At 29.4% G+C, this 10,500-nt stretch overlaps 1 pseudogene; it reads left to right on the top strand.

Moving 5' to 3' along the window:
- Nucleotides 1–5,096: 5,096 nt before the first annotated feature.
- The window catches only part of LOC111042813, a 7,571-nt pseudogene continuing 2,167 nt past the window's right edge, over nt 5,097–10,500 (top strand).

Here is a 10,500-nt window from a genome sequence, read left to right as displayed (position 1 = left end):
AATATACACCAATAAGTAGGGCATGCTTTAATAAGTTTATAAAATCAAAAAATTTTTCAATCTTTAAACCCAGGAAAGATCAATGTGATCTGTGCTGTTCATATAAAACAAATCAAGTAACAGAAAATGAGTATCAGGAACACATATTAAATAAAGATCTAGCCAGAGAAAAATTAAAAAGTGATACTGAAAAAGCAAATAATCAAGAAAATTACACTTTCACTATGGATGTTCAGGCAGTTAAATTGTGTCCAGCCATGAATGCTAGTGCATTATATTACTCAATGAAGCTCAAAGTTCACAACTTCACAATATATAATGTAAACAACGAACATCAATGTCACAACTATTGGTGGAATGAATGTGAGGGAGAGTTAGATGCATCAGTTTTTGTAAGTATTCTGTTATCTCATCTTGAAACCTATTGTATTAATATTGACCAAGAAAAAAAAAAAAATATTATTCTGTTTTCTGATGGATGTGGCTATCAAAATCGCAATTCTATTTTATCAAACGCACTTTTAAATTTTTCCGTCCAACATAATGTAGTTATTGAACAAAAATTCCTAATTAAAGGTCACACCCAAATGCCCTGTGATAGTGTACATAGTGCTATAGAGCGCAAATTGAAAAACAAGGAAATTCATCTTCCTTCAGATTATGTAAGAATAACTAAAGAAGCTAGAACCACTCCTTGTCCATACCAAGCAACATTACTTGATCATACATTTTTCAATGACTATAAAATAAACCAAACATATAAATCAATCAGACCAGGAAAAGGAAAGGGTGATCCTGAAGTTAGGGACATCAGGGCTCTTAAATATGATCCTGTAACTCAAATGATCTACTATAAACTTGATTTTAAGGATAAATGTTATTTACCATTAACATTACCAAGAAACAAACATTTTGAGCTTATAGAACATTATCCTAAGCTGTATGCAAACCAAATTCCATTGACTCTATCCAAATGGACAGACTTACAGAAGCTTAAGCATGTCTTGCCTGTTGACACCCATGCTTTTTATGACAGTCTACCACATGCAGACACATTAAAACAAAGAAAACACCAAGGAATATAATATTGTTACCTATTGTTAACTATTTGTATGTATACTATAATTTGTGATTTTTAATGAAAACAGTGAGACTGGTTTTTTTTTTAAATATTTAATAAGAAAAAATATTTTATATTATTTTAAAAAGTTATTAATTGTAATTTTGTTTTGTTATGATTTTAAGAAGTTGAAAAACTAGTAATTTTAAAAAGTTATTATTATTTTATTTTGTTGAAATCTTATAAGTTGTCATTTTTATTTTGTTATTTTTTTTATGTTATTCTATACCTATATAAACTAAATAAAATATTGTGATTAAGAAAACATTACAATTTATTATAGTATAATTGAATACCTAAAAAATTTTCTGTAGAGTTACAATACCACGTAAGTTAAAAAATAAATATTTTTTTAAACACGTATCTACAAGTAACAATACCACGTATATAACTTTTGAAATGTAATAACCCGTAACTACAATAAAAAAAATTAATAACCACAAATATTAATAAAATTTGTCATATAATAGTATAACATCTGAAAGTAAAACTATATTAATTAAAAATATTACCTAATAATATCTTAAACAGAAATAAATTAGTTTTTAGTTGCTCCAGAAAAATGTATTGATTGTCAGTTACGTGTTGTTGTCAAATCAGTAGCGCTGTGGTGTTATTTGTATTTCTTCAACACTAAAAAATATGTTTTAGGATAAATTCGTATTACCTACTTAACAACAACATATTAATAATAAGTTAATATAAAGAAATATCGTCGAGTTTCTGCTGTTATTGTGTTCGGTTGTGCTCTCCGTTACTCTTATCGCAGTGACCGTTATTGTTATTGTATACATCGTTAGTGCGGTCTACTACTAATTATGTCGTCGTCTTCGGGCGGCGACTCGCGTGTGGGCAAATCGGTTACAACTCATTTGCGCACATTTACCTTTTTTACAACTCATTTGCGCACAATTTACGAACAATAGAAACCTTTTTTCTAAGAATTTTATCCACGTATAGGGTGTACATAATCTCCGTACCACCATATTTTCGATTTGGTCAATACTGATAGTGGACAATTATTATACTCAAACAACATTTTCCTTCACCCTTTAAAAGGCTTAGGACTTTCTGTCTCATCATATTCTGATGTTATAGACTGGCGGGTTTAAAAATGTTGTTTTAGCTATTCATTTTTACAAAAGTCATTAAAATTTACAAATTACAATAAATTAGGTACAATCATTATTAATTTTTACAAAACTCATTAAAATTTACAAATTACAATAAATTAGGAGGTACCTACAATCATTATTCATTTTTACAAAAGTCATTAAAATTTAAAAACTACATAAATTACAGTTAATACATAATATTTATTATTTATTGGTACGCGTTTGCATCAAATAGTTTATAAGTTCAATTTTTTTAGATTTGTAATCTGAATATATTTTTTTCAAATAATTTTGTTTTTTTAATATTTCTGTCCTACGTGTGTTTTTCTTATTTTTTTTTAATGAGTTTATTTTTAAATCGGTGTCGACTTGAATTTCCATGAGTACTTGTATGATTTGGTGAATGTGGGGGTGGGGGGTATAAAATTGGCTATTAAAGTGCATATGAAAAATTTCAGCTCCGTTTGTTGTTCTTGGGCTATCGTCTGGTGCACTAGCCCATAATTCTGGCCCAAAATCAGCATCAAAATCAATATAATTTTTTAAAATATAGTCCGGAAAATCCATACTTTTATTACTAGGAGCTATTGAAATTAGCTCCGTAAATGCGTCCGGAACTTCATCAGAGTTTAGATAAGGTAACCCAAAAAAATATTTAAGCCACCTTCCGATTTCCGAATCATTTTTTGAGTATTCTTTTAGTAATATTTTATTTTTTTTCAAACGCCTGAACCAACTTTGTCCTAAATGGAATGTACAACATATTATTTTACACTGTGGAAAACTCTGAAGAACTGCAATATGTGCAGCTTTTTCGAAATCTGCATGAAATATTTTTACACTTAAGTTTTTTTCTATTAATTGCATTGACAAGTTCATTATGGTTTTCCACATGGACACATATGTTGATACTTGTTTATTTTTCAAAAAACAATATACTAAAGGTAAATAATAATAATTTGTGTAAACATGAATTGTATACAATTGCATGAAATGTTTTGGTGCATACGTAAAAGTTCCGTCACCAAATACGTGTTCATTATCACAAAGCACTTCCAAATTATTCTTACAAGTAAATAAAATAACAGAATTATCGTCACTTGAAAAACAAAATTGATTACCTTTATGCAACAACGTTTGTTTCATATCTAAAAGTTGTTTTAACGACTCGTCAAAGTTTGATGGTAGCGTGGGAAAATGCTTTTTTCGTACATAATATATTGAACGACGGATTAATTTCAAGTCACCATGTTCCATGTTCTCAGTAACATCGGTATTTTTTAGTTCTTGTCGTATTAATTTGTTTGGACGGGTATGGAGATCATTTTCTGCCTTTTTTTTCAGTGAGCTCCTTACAATTTCTCTTGAAATAACCTGATCTGAATATGCTTCATGTTTATGGTCCGCGTTAGATTGATCCACAATTTCGTTATTATTATTTACAATAATACTAGCATTACAAAATTTATTAGTACACCGATAATTGAAATTTCCATTTTTTAATTCCCTATTCTCTCGAAATTTGAATTTGTTCAATATTTTACAACGTTTTTCTCTCCGTGTTAAACAAATAGCGTCCATTGTTATTACACCACAAATCGCGACCGGAGACTAAACGAAAATGTATAGAAGAGATTTGTTATAAGGTTTATCAGTTATCACGTTAACGTTTAACAAAAATAGTGTAAGATATAGCAATAATATCAATAATAAAGATTAAAGCTTGTCCCACACGACTCGTGTACTTGGCGAGTATTAATGCCATTTTTGATAGATAAGAACTGAAATCACGTTATGCTTTAATACTATATAATGCTATATTTAAGATACTCCAATATATTTTATTAACGGGTGATCATTGATATCAATAATATTGAACGTGTAACGTGTTGGAAAGCTTAAGACACCCTGTACACCCAAAACTGTACCTAAAAGCTGGTTTTCATTGTTAACTATTTTGTGCGCAAATGAGTTGTCGTAAATTTAAAAAATATATTAATATGTGCGCAAATGAGTCTCCACCGGGCAAATCACCTGCCCCGAACAAAATTAAACCTTCGCTGTCTGCTAATCGTTCTACAGATTCCAACTACACACTTGTCGTAAATAAAAAAAAAAATGCACGTAAGTCGATTTCTAAGTCACCTACACCCACGTCTCCCGATTTTCAACAAATTATGGACAACACTCCGGTTCTAAATACGTCGCCATCGACCTTTAAATATATAGACTCTTCACCTATAGACAACAATATGCTGATAGATTCGGTCATTAAGGATGGTTTTTTTATTGATAATGTTAATGATCCTAAATTGACTTTAGTACCTGATATAAACTCTACACTACCAACCTCTTCCTTACACACCATATCAAATGATGATATAATTATTTTGTCTCAATGCACACAACAGACCTTCTCATCTGATTATACCGGCCCCGTCATGATACTTGTTGAATGCATTGATTTAAACAAAAATTTGGGTAATTGGCACCCATTAAAGGCAGCCAAATTTTTTTCTACTAATTTCAACTGTATAACCAATATTAAGCCCGCTGGCTCAAAAAAAGTCAAAATCAGTTTTGAATCGATCTTGAACGGAAATCTCTGTTTGATCTCCGATACTTTAAATAAACATGGTTTTACAGCGAGTATTCCATCAAATCTTATCTACTCTTTTGGTATAATAAAGCTCGACCCAGACGTCTCCGAAGACGACTTTCGAGATGGAGTCCAATCAAGTTTTCCAATTGTAAACTTCAAACGCATATCTATTAAAAAAGATGGCAATGTCGTACCTACGCGTATCGTTGAACTCAAATTCCTGTCCCCTAAACTACCGCAACACATCTCGATATATAATATGATTTTTGATGTAAACCCCAGCATCCGTTCTCCGGTACAATGCAACCGTTGTTTACGGTACGGACACACGCAAAAATTCTGTCGTAGCGATACAAGATGCGGTCACTGTGGTGGCTCCAAACACTATCACAGAATGCCCGTCCATCCACGCCACTGACCCTATATGCCTCTTCTGCAAACTTCCTCATATTGCCACCGACCGTAGCTGCCAGGAATGGTCTACTCAAAAGGACATCAAGAGAATCATGGCTACAGAGAATCTATCTTACAAAGACGCCATAGATTTTAAGAAAAATAAATATTTTACTTCTGCTTTTAAATACTCTGATATTGCAAATAGGCAATTTTTTTTTTTTGTCACCTATTGCATATTACTCTTTCTTGTTATCAATTTTTTTTTTCTTTAATTGTTTCTATTTATTTCAAGTCTTATTTCTGTATAATTTTATCTGCACTATATGTATTAATTGTTGAGCTATTATAGTTTATTACTAAAAGCTAATAAAAAAAAAAAAATATATATACTTTTGTGAAACAGATGCAGTCAAACTAAAATCGTCTGGTGATAACTCTTCAATGTAACTGAAAAAATATAATATGTTGTAAATAATAGTCAATGATATATATATAATAGAAAATCTATGTAAAAAGTATTTAGGTTTGTGGAAAAAAACATGAATACATTACTTGTCAAATGCAACTGGTAGTATTTCTTCAAAACTACAAAATATGTATTAGGATAAATTCTTATTACTTAACAACAACATATTAATAATAAGTTAATAATTAAGAAATTAAAGAATTAAATTCTTATTAATTGACAATAAAATATTATTAAATGTTTCTTATACTTCATGACTAGAATTATTAGTATACAAATATAACATGGCTACTTTGTTTAGGTAGGTACAAATTGTTAAAATAATTACCATACTGGTATTGCATCCAATTTTAATATTTTTCTCGCATTGCTAAATACATAGCTCATTGGAGGAAAATGTAGACTGCATATTTGATGCCAATCATTGATTTGCGTTTTTACATTTAGCTCATGAATCCATATTTGGCGTTTTTCAGGATCTTTGGGAAACCTGGAGTAGATTTAAAATGGTTTTTATAATCCTACTTCATTTTAAATAATAAATATTAACATTTGTTTTCCACTACTTACCGGTGAATACTTAGGTTTGGGTTTTTGACTGAGTTGGAGTGGCAAATAATGCATCGATGAACCATTTTAATAATTAATTATGTTTTAAATAATAAATAGTGCAAAATGTTCATTAAATCTCAAACAAATAATACAAAAATTTAATTTACATTAATAATATAATCTAGTGATAAGCAGGTGTCTATTATCTACGGTTGTAAACATTTTTGTAACATAACCTTAAAAAAGGTACCTTAATGTCTCTCTTGTAGCCCTCTCTTCCCCAAAAATGACCGCGGCACTCTGTGGAGTGAGTATAGGCATGGCCTATCCATTATTTTATTATCTATAGTAAAACTGCGTCCGTCAACCTGAGTAGATAACCGTGGTCGGTACGTAACCCGTATGGGTATGCCACATCAAAAATACTTTCGATCAACACCGATAATATGTCTTCAATTATTGACAAAAGAATATATTGTACGTGGTATCTATGTCAACCTGTTCTGTTAGAGCGCTATACGGCTCTACCAGTATACCACTCATTTATATTTTTAGATTTAAACCACGGTTGTCTTACAACCGTGATTTAAACATAAAATTGTTTCCCAATTTTCGTGTTCTATTGTTTACAATTTATTACAAGTCACTTATACTTTTTTTCCTTGTCAGCGTGTCTGAATGTATGGTCGCAAGTAGACCAGATTACCGCGTGTCCGTATAATTCTTTTAATTAATATACCATATTATGTGTTACATATTTTATCTAATTTAAAGTTTTAACTTCTATTTTGATATATTTAATATATAATTAAATTATTTAATCGATCAATTATGCCGAAAAATAAAATTAAATCCGGTGGAACGAATGTTTTTCAAATATAATATTTTAAATAACGAGCCTATATGCCAAGTTTTGAATTGTGCAAATACTGTTCGAACCGAAAATCATTCAGGAAATCTGGAGAGCCATATAAAAAGTTTTCGCAAAGAACAATATGTTTCACTAGTGAATGAAAAAAACAAAAAGAAATAAGGAACATGTCGATTATGATGGAAATTGTTAAACAGCTAAGGTTAGTAGTTATACTTCTTTTTAAATAAATTAAATATTGTAGTTACCTATAACTTATAATCTTAACAGTGGCGTGTCCAGCACAAAATAATTGGGTAGGCCCATTTATTTGCGTAGTTTGTTTACTCTACACCGAAAACATTTTGCCTATAAAAAAATAGCATTATGGGTAGGTAATACATTTTTAGTTTAGGTGTATTTGGGTTTATTTTTTTATTTAATAATAGGCACTCAAAAAGTAAATCATTTTTAACAATATTGATTAAATATGTACTAGGTAAATGGTACCTAGGTATAACATAATAGGAAATTTAACAGTCTTTATTCTTTATAGACATTTTGGAGAAAAACAACTTAAAAATTACAAAATTATAAAATAAATAAACAAATTATTATTAATTTACAGAGTAGAGCAAATTATTTTCAAAAATATTAACTAAATATAATGTACTAAGTAAATGGCAGGTATAACATAATAAGACATTTAACAGTCTAATCACGATTTTTCATAAAATCTATCTAAAACTGTGATGCTATAAACAACTATTATAGCTATTCACTACACGCCGCGCCAAATCCGATATAGTAACAATGCATAGTGATAACTGATATAAAAAATACTGATAACAAAATATATTATAATAATTTTGATATGGTTGACTAATGGCAATATTATTTATAAACTATGTATACATATTTTAAGCCGGGAGTTGTGATAAAATAAAAAAAAGTAGTCAAATTAAATTGGGCAGGCCCGGACCTAGGCGGCCTACCTTGTAAACACTCCACTGAATCTTAACAGGGAAGACTTGGAAGTTGTTTGTTAGATATTAATAATTTCCTACAATTTTCAGAAATTAAAAATGGATAAAACTTGACCTCTTGATACCATGTTTACAAGAACCAAAAAAACTTTAAAACAAGTCGATTTAGACAAAAATAAAGTTATTGAGTCTTGTGTCCAATTGGTTACCACAAATGGTAGACCATTTGCATCATTAGATGTTTCAGGTTTCCGAACGATAATGAATCCAATCTTTGATGCTATTGGTGACGGTGTGTTATGTTTTAAGTTAATTTATTATTAATTAATTGCTATGAAACATAATTAAGCACATTTTATTCTAGACATCTTTTCTTTAACGATGTGTAAGAATTGGTGTTCCTAAATTTATTTTATTTATTAGTAGATACACATTTAATTTGTTCTATAGTGACAGCTATCCTAGTCATGGTTTGGTTCAGTTAGGTTAACCTTCAAATTTAGTGGGTATCGGGTGATTTAAAATAACATATAATATGTATGTAAAATGTAAATAAATAAAACAATTTGTTTGGTTTGTGACTTGAGTTACAACTTGTATAGTTGGTACTGGAGTATGCTATAAATATTATGTTAGATATCTTTAGGCATCTTAAATCTTTATACAACTTTTCAATAAAACAGCTATTAAACATAAGGTGTGGATATTAATATGTATTTTAATATTTGATAGGGATATACAGCATAATTTTAAAATCCATAACTATTTAGTTTCAAAACCTTGAATTTACCATATTATGTTTAAAATTTAAATAATACATACCCATATATTTTTTGAATGATTATTTAATTTAATTTTAACTGTTTGATTTCTCACTTAAGGTTTAAAAATTAACTCTCAAAATATAAAAAAAACATTTAAACGAGTATGACAAGACAATAATAGAAAATATAACACATGATATTGATAAAAAATTAATTTCTCTTAAAGTTGACTGTGTACGAGACTTAATAGATATATTATTGGCGTAAATATCCAGTATTTCAAAGATTTAAAATTGTTTATAAAAACAATCGGAATGACAGAATTAACTGAGTGACATACTTCTGAATATTTAAAAGAAGTGGTAAGTAATATGCAAATAATATATGATGTGTAAATACTAAATGTATATTTTCTTAAAACTAACATTTCTGCTAAGCTGATCAAATTGATTTAGTTTAACACTCACCAATAGTTTTATAATTAGTTTTAAGTTTATAGGTAGGTATAGTATGTTAATAAAAATAGTTAATTGTTTGTTATTTGTTTTTAAGTTGATACTAATTTTAAAAAAATTCAAAATTGATAATCGTCAAGTGTTTTCAATTACCTGTGACAAGGGAGCAAACATTGTGAAAATGGTATATTTAATGACTACAAAGAGACTGGTAATGAATCTGATAGTGAGGAAAGTGAAAATATCCTAAATGGTAACTACTATCTTAATTAAAATTTTTTTTTGAAACTGAATACTCAATTATAAACAATATTTAACTATCAAGGAACATTTTGAATTGTTTATGTAGACGATGATGAAGGTTTATCTGATAATCAAGTTTATGCTATGATAAATGAACCAGGCTTGAATTTGAATGCTGAAAATTTAGAACAAGATGTAGCTACAATTCTCAACTCCAATTATGAACCATTACTATTAACTCAATGCATTAGATGCTCAGCTCATACTTTGCAGCTATGTATAGAACATGGACTTAAACAACGGGAAAATTTGAACATCATAATAAAAGCACGAAAAGTAATATGAAAATTATCATTAATTCTATAACTAACATATAAACCATGTTATAAGTTATAACTCTTACTTAGGTCTTAAACATAATGTTTTCTTGATTGATTCTCTATTACTTGGCTAAGATATTTATAATAAAATCAATAGTATAATTAGATTAAATTTCAAATTAGTTTTCAAGTTAAACATAAATATATTTTGCATTATGTCCCTTAATGTATTTATGTAATACCTAGTAGTTCAAAATGAAAATTTGTATCACCACAGGAGTACAGGACACTCCTTAAGTAGTACAAAAAATAACAGAAATTTGAAATTAATATGGTTTAGGTATACTTAAGAATACTACTGCCCTGAGTGCAAACTTTAGTTCTATGGCCGGTAACGGAACATCCGTTACTTTAGTTTTCCCCGTTGCAATGGCTGGAGACTCAAACACTCCGGTCCGTATGGCCGAGAAGCGTCCTCTCAACTCAAACTTTGAGTCCGTATCTGAGTCTCTCCTCTTGCATTTTTCCCGTGGATAAGGAATAAACTCCTCGGAAAAATCTTCGGATGTGACCGGACAAATTAACAACTCCTGTGTTAACTCATCTTGTTCCGCATCACCTGAAATACTGT

The sequence above is a fragment of the Myzus persicae genome, unplaced genomic scaffold (assembly GCF_001856785.1).
Source record: "Myzus persicae strain clone G006 unplaced genomic scaffold, MPER_G0061.0, whole genome shotgun sequence".
Taxonomy (NCBI): Eukaryota; Metazoa; Arthropoda; class Insecta; order Hemiptera; family Aphididae; genus Myzus; species Myzus persicae.
The sequence above is the reverse complement of the archived record's forward strand: the minus strand, read 5'-3'. Positions and strand labels throughout refer to the sequence as shown.